Consider the following 6,000-nt stretch of genomic DNA (forward strand, 5'->3'; position numbering starts at 1 on the left):
GTCCTCCGCAAAATCATCCAACTGGAGTACCGAGAAGGGTACAAGCCAGTTCTACTAAAGTGCGATTGGGTGAAGGTGACGCACCAAGGTGTTTCTTTCGATGCGGTAGGGAATTTGAGACTGGTGAATTTGTCTAATCTTCTCAGTTCAGACCAAGTGGGTGATGAGCCATTTATTCTTGCGGAGCATGCCGTGCAAGTTTTTTATTCTAGAGATCCAAAAAATCCTAATTGGCATGTGGTCTTGGAGGTTCCAAGAAAGATTTTCGTTGAAGATGAGACAAGCATTTTATCAGAAACACGGGTTGTAACTGAGGCTGAAGTAGGACCTGATCTCACCGAAGTAGACATGGGTGACGAGTTGTTATTCAATGACATTGAAGATATTTGTGTGGTTGTTGAAAAGAAAAAGAAAAGAAAGAGAGCAGGGAAAAAATCCTGATTTGTTGGTTATATTATGCATGTAACAAAACGATTTTGATTTATGCCCTTTTTTATTCTTCCATTATCATATTAAGAAGAAAATGGAAGATGGATTGAAGTGGCCGCGTGAGATTTGAAAATAGCGAGTGCAGTTTGGTTTGAAAATGATGTTCCACATGCGTGGCGTGCGTGTCCATGAGATGTGTTTGTGTCCAGCAGATTACTTTTAGATTGTGTTTGTGTTTGTGTTTGTGTCCAGCAGATTACTTTCTTATTATTTTTAGCACAGATCTACTATTGTGGGCCTCTCTCTCATTTGATGATTGCAATCTATACCATGTGCAATTCAAATGGTAGTGGGCTATTACAGAATGTGTTGCATGAGGTTCCTAGAACTACGGTGACCTTTTGTCCAAGGCAGGTAATGTCTATCTATGCCATCCAATTCTCAGATGAGGGGAGTGGCACATCATGAATTTTCTGTAGCATGGAGCAGTTTCCTAAGCTTATCACTGGGAGGGAGCTGGTTGATCTCCCCTTCCTGAGATTTGCTTCAGAGTTCAGACAAGGTTGGTATGTGGAACACAAGTGCAAGATCCAAGTTGTCCACCAATTGAGTACCAGCTTGCAAATGTCCTATCCTAACATTCATGCTGCTCTATTCTTGTTGACCATAACATTTGAAATAGGGAAATTTAGCAACCTGTTTTTTCTTCTTTTTTTTTCTGCCCATCCAGTTCTCTGTATCTTGAACTCATGTCAATTTGCCATATGTGGTTGCATGAAGGAGCTTGGGTTGTACACACATTTGGGATTTGAAACACCTTGTTAGCAGAAATACTAGTTATTAACCTGCATTGAGCTATCTATTTTTTGCCGTCTCTCTTCATCACTAGAGTAATTCTACCCTTTTTTGAGTATTGAAATCCTTGTCATGCTATTTGGGTTCCCTTTTTGCAGGTGCAACCTGGTCTTTCTGCACTTGAAGATGCAATGGAGGTAGGATATGAAGATTTCAAGGTAATCAACCCAGTTTCTCAAAAATCTACAATTTTTTAATCCTAAGATTGATGTTAGCAGAATGTTTTCCTTCAAACAAGACCAGTGTAGTTTGCTTGAGAGTTTTCAACGGCGAGAGTTTAGTCCCCATTGTGTAGTCTGCTTGATCCTTGTATCTGGCTGATTTTTGTTTTTATATCCTAAAATGATGCTAAACAATGGATGGACGGTGTGGATAGGACACATATATCATGGTGGCCACTCAAAGCTGCTTACTGTTCTAGTTGGAGATGCGCCCATCTGTTTTGTTAGCTTATTTTAGGACATGGGATAAAAAATGAGCAGAATCTAATATTCAATGGGCTGAAAAATGTGAGAATTGAACGTTTGCTGATGAAATATTCATGAGGCTGCAGAAGTTTTGAATTAGGGTAATATTTGTGTTCTCATTTCATCTCAATGGAATTGAGGTTATGAACTGTACGTATGGCATTTAAACATCACTGTCGACGGATCCTTACTCTTGCTCGAGGTAGTCTCTCGGTAGTTTGGTTTAAGATTACTTAATCACTTCAGCTTAAAACGTAGAAACCAAGATAAGCAGTCATGTTTGAAACAAGAGTCATCACTCATGTAAATATGCATTTCTTTTAAGACAGTGATTTGATTTTACCGAAGACAATTGAGTTACATAGGTATTTAATGTATAAGTGGCTATAGGATGAAGGAATGGCAAAATCAGTGTTGGCTTTGAGCAGAATCCTTGCCTATTCAGATAAGACATTTATATTGCATTTTGTGAATTGTCATCCCTTTCATGAGAAAAGAAAATGTATGAAAGCCCTCCTCAAAAGAAAAAAAAAAAAACTGTATTCACTACCTTTAAAAGCCATGACCAATGAAATGTGATTCTTGAATCTTGACACTTTGAGTTAAAAAAATCAAGCTTTTCTAATTATTAGCTTCCTTTTTTGGTTGATCACATTTTGATGCAACTTGGTTATCAAGGCAATGGTTAATCACATTTTGATGCAGTTTGGTTATCTGGAGCATAAATGTGAGCACGCATGGAATCAATTTCAAAATTCTTAATATCTTTTGTTTTGTTTTTTTTTTTTTTTTTTTCTTTTCATATTGGCCATCTCTAGACTATTTTTTTATATGTATAGTAACTCAGTTACTGAAAAATGTAGATCTTTAGCATTGATTAGAGAAGTGCTTATATTTTGGTTTAGTGCAGCAAAGATCATGGCTTGTCTACTCACATCAAAGGAGGAAAAGATGCAGGAAAATCTAAAGCCGTTGTAGGGTTTTTACAGGTGAAATCTAAACAACAGGAGCAAACCTCAACTTCCTTTAAAATGACTTATCATGTTCTTTAAATATTCTAAGTGTCTTTTCAAGGGACTGAGGAGCATTTTAGATAATTTTCTAATAGTGGTCATGGACCCCACGGATGCTGTAATGATGGTGGAAATGAAAAACTGTCAATAGTCAGATGGTACAAACAGCTTCAACCAACCAGGGCTCAGGATCTGAACAAAATTGCATATACTGGGTCCCACCAACTGAACGGTTTGGATTTATTACTTGTAAATGCACAACGGCTGGGAGTGCATTCTGCCAGTGATTATATCAAATAACACCAGCTTTGGATCGTGTACGGAAGCTGATTGTGTGTAGGTTCTCTTGAACCAGGTCCCACAATCTTCTCCTGCGTGGGTTGGGAGGTCCGATTGAAGCAGGTCCCACCTCTCGTAGGGACGGGATTGCTGAGTGACCCAACCTGACTCTATGGGACCCACTGATGTATGTGTTTTATCCATGCCATTATTCGTTTTGCCAGCTCATTTTACGGCATGCATTGAAAAATGAGGCAGATCCAAAGCTCAAGCGGACCACACCCCAGAAACAGTGGAGATCGAATTCCTACCGTTGAAACATTCTTGTTGGCCACAAGTTTTGGATAAGCTTAATTGCCTGCTTTGTTTGTAATAGGGTGGTACATTGAAAGGATATACCCACCATCATTTGAAAGTATTGAGAAGAACACACATGCGTTATATCTAAACCGTTCATTTATTTTGTAACCTCATTATATGGCATGGGCTTAAAAATGAGGCAGATCCAAAACTTATGTGGCCCCAAAGAAGTTTTCAATGGTAAGTATTCAATCCCCGTTGCTTTCTATAGTGGGGTCCACTTGAGCTTTAGATCTACCTGATTTTTTAGCCCATGCTCTAAAATGATCTCGAAAAATGGGTGGATGGTGTGGATAGCCCACACATCATGATGGGACCTACACAACTTGCTAACATTGAGTGAAATTGGCACGGGACCTAATACGATTCCATCTAACCTACTTCCAAGCTATTCCACTCTTCCCAAACATAGAGTGGAATTGGCACGTGACCAGATGCAATTCCATCCCACCTAAGCCCATGTAATCCAGCTGGCCAAACAGGCCCCTAGGGTAGTAGAATGTTTCTTGTACATTCTCTTATGACCTTCCAAATACATTGGTGTTTTCAGCGAATGGCACGCAAAGCAGGCCAAAGTGATGCAAGAATTCCAGAAGCAGTCAGCACAAATGGACATGACGGTAATTTTTGTTGATACTAATTCCTACTCGAGCTTTCAATACTCATTATATTTATTAGCTTACCCTGCATTTCGATGCACGTGCAAATTGAATTGTGAATATTTCATTTAGTACTCACAGCGAGGAAACTGCCCTCAAATTTAGAACATGGTACATCCCACATGGATACAACATACACGTCATTTGCACGATGAGTGGAATGATAAAATAGAAAGTATGCATATTGACACAGGTATAAAAAATCTCAATGGATGAAGTGTCCATAAGCTTTTGACGCTTTATAATATATACGCATTATTCTGGAGACATTTTGGGGAAATATAGAAATATGAGAAATATGAAAAGAAACAGATATGTGGGTTATCAGAATCAAAGTGTCCATGAGGTTGTCGAAGTTTAGTAGAAATATTTAAGAAATGAAAATGCATGTATTGTGACACATCACAGCCTAATTGTCCCTGAGGTTTTTGTGATGTCCATGTGGTCATCATATCAATGCTCCAGATCACTTAACCATCTGTCCCACTTGCATAGATCATTAGAGTTGAAGTGCCTGGAAGGTTCTTGCAGTATGCATGGTGGGTCCATCAGATCAACTGCACGTCCCTAAAATTATGGGCCCCCCACTTGTACTCTTTGTATCAGAATTGAAGCGTATGTGAGTTTTTTGTTGCATCCATGTTAGGGCCCATCAGTTGAATGTGGACTGCATTTCTAGATTTAAAGCCAAAGACTTCAAGAAAACCCCCACAGGTCAGGTAGCAAAAAAAACAAAGACTTAAATGATATGTGGTTTCTTTTTTTTAAAGCATATATCCAATCCAAATATTTGGAATTTGGATGATATATTTGATTTTGATTTTTTCCTTTTCTATATTGTGTAGACTTGCCTTCTCCAATAGGTTGGTTCGTTCAGAGCTTTGGAGAAATGGGTATATTTAGTTTTGGATGTGTGTTGATTAGTACACATTCATAACTAGATATGCCAATTTCTCCAAAGCAATGAACTAACTTATTTGAGTAGGAAAAGTCTACACAAGAAGAAATCAAAATCATATATATCATCCAAAATTTTTATTTTTTTTAAATTAATGAGAATCACCGACGGATGTTAGCCGCCGACAACACCGACGGATGTTAGCCGCCGATAACGCCGACGGATTTTAGCCGCCGAAAACGCCGACGGATTATAACCGCTGACAACGCCGACGGATTTTAGCCGCCAAAAACACTGACGGTTTTTATCCGTCGGCAAGCATTGCCGACGCACCCTTTACCGACGAACCATGCGACGGCTAAAAGCCGTCGGGGAAGGTCATTGCCGACGGCTTTTAGCCGTCGGCGTTGCCCTGTTTTTTGGTAGTGACATCCACCTCCGAAACAACATGATGCTAAAGCAGGCACAAGTAGACCATCAAAGTTTGTTAAAAGTCTTGCAGCATTTTATAGGCTATTGGGAATCCCATACAAATCGGATCATAAAAAGCGTCTAAAAAAAGTTCTTGCATCTGTGAATGACGACGATGGGAAGGGATCCCCACCATCCGATTCAGTAGAGGTGAACGACCATTTTTTGGACACATCCAGCTCGGAGTCGCCCAAGAGTTCTCCTGCAGTTGAATCAGTAAAAAGAGAACCGAATGATGAATCTGGCGACGAAGGTGGAGGTGGAGGAGGGGGTTACTATTATGGACAAGGTTCATTTAGTTACATGCCACAAAGGCATTCATCATATAGAAGGTTTTGAATGTATGAAAGTTTTACCTAATCTATATGTCAGTATGTACTTGTTAGGTTTTTTTACTTTTGATTTTGGACATGATGTTGGACATGGTTTATGTTAGTATGTGCATGTTACCTAATCTTTTTCTTTTTCTTTCTTTCTTTCTTTTTTTATTATTTTTTAAATTTTAGCTTAAAGTGTGTTTGGTACCAAATTTGATGAAAATCTGCACTAAATTAGACTGATTAGTCATG

This window comes from Magnolia sinica, chromosome 9, assembly GCF_029962835.1.
Source record: "Magnolia sinica isolate HGM2019 chromosome 9, MsV1, whole genome shotgun sequence".
Classification (NCBI taxonomy): Eukaryota; Viridiplantae; Streptophyta; class Magnoliopsida; order Magnoliales; family Magnoliaceae; genus Magnolia; species Magnolia sinica.